Raw genomic sequence first — 328 nt, forward strand, 5'->3', positions numbered from 1 at the left:
CTCGAACAATGTTTAATCGTTATCATCGTTATCTAGACTCCAGCTTTGTGGAAGAAAATGTTCGAAATTTATAGCGGCTGTTCTACTATAGCTACGGGGACGGGAATCAGAGGCGAAGACCATCCTCCTCCTCGGTAATATTGCTTTAATTTCGTCGAGAGTTTGCAGCTGCGTTGGTTTCAGTTCGTTAAACAAGAAGGTAAACCAGAACAAAGGAATGTTAAGAAAAGTATTGTGGAAAGATGAGCAGGTAAATATTTCCAATCTGAAAATTAGTTTTCCATTAATTTCTTTCCCAGATCATTATTTCGAACGATAATTATATACA

This window comes from Apis dorsata, unplaced genomic scaffold (assembly GCF_000469605.1).
Source record: "Apis dorsata unplaced genomic scaffold, Apis dorsata 1.3 scaffold_191, whole genome shotgun sequence".
NCBI classification, from domain to species: Eukaryota; Metazoa; Arthropoda; class Insecta; order Hymenoptera; family Apidae; genus Apis; species Apis dorsata.